This window comes from Impatiens glandulifera, chromosome 3 (assembly GCF_907164915.1).
Source record: "Impatiens glandulifera chromosome 3, dImpGla2.1, whole genome shotgun sequence".
NCBI lineage: Eukaryota > Viridiplantae > Streptophyta > Magnoliopsida > Ericales > Balsaminaceae > Impatiens > Impatiens glandulifera.
The window spans coordinates 34,117,095-34,117,578 of NC_061864.1; the positions used below are offsets into that span (position 1 = coordinate 34,117,095).

At 25.0% G+C, this 484-nt stretch overlaps 1 non-coding gene across 1 annotated transcript; it reads left to right on the forward strand.

Moving 5' to 3' along the window:
- Positions 1 to 208: 208 nt before the first annotated feature.
- TRNAQ-UUG lies at positions 209 to 280 on the forward strand. Its single transcript has one exon. It is a non-coding gene; the product is annotated as a tRNA-Gln (tRNA).
- Positions 281 to 484: the final 204 nt, after the last annotated feature.

Here is a 484-nt window from a genome sequence, read left to right on the forward strand (position 1 = left end):
TATTCCCTATTTTTCTTTTGTTCATATTGTCTTTTGGCATTGGTAGCAATTTTTGTATTGTTGAAGGAAATAAAGGAAACTTTTCAAAGGTCGTATAATGTAGTGATTAACACTATAGTATTTGAAGTTAAAGATCTAACTTCGAATACCCCAATCGATCTTCTTCACAACACCACATTTTGTTGAAGGAAATTAATGAGAGTACACAGGTTCTATGGTGTAGTGGTTAGCACTTTGGACTTTGAATCCAACGACCTGGGTTCGACTCCCGGTAGGACCTTTTAATTATTTTCTTAATCACTACTTTTACATATTATTTATATTTTGTAATTTTTTTTTTATATTAGTCATTCTTTAAATTAATTTTATATTTAATTATGTATAAATAATTATAATATTTAATTTTTTTTTTAGAATTGAAGTGAACTTTAAATTTTAGTATATATATATATAATTATAAATAAGTTTATTTTATGGATTTTAC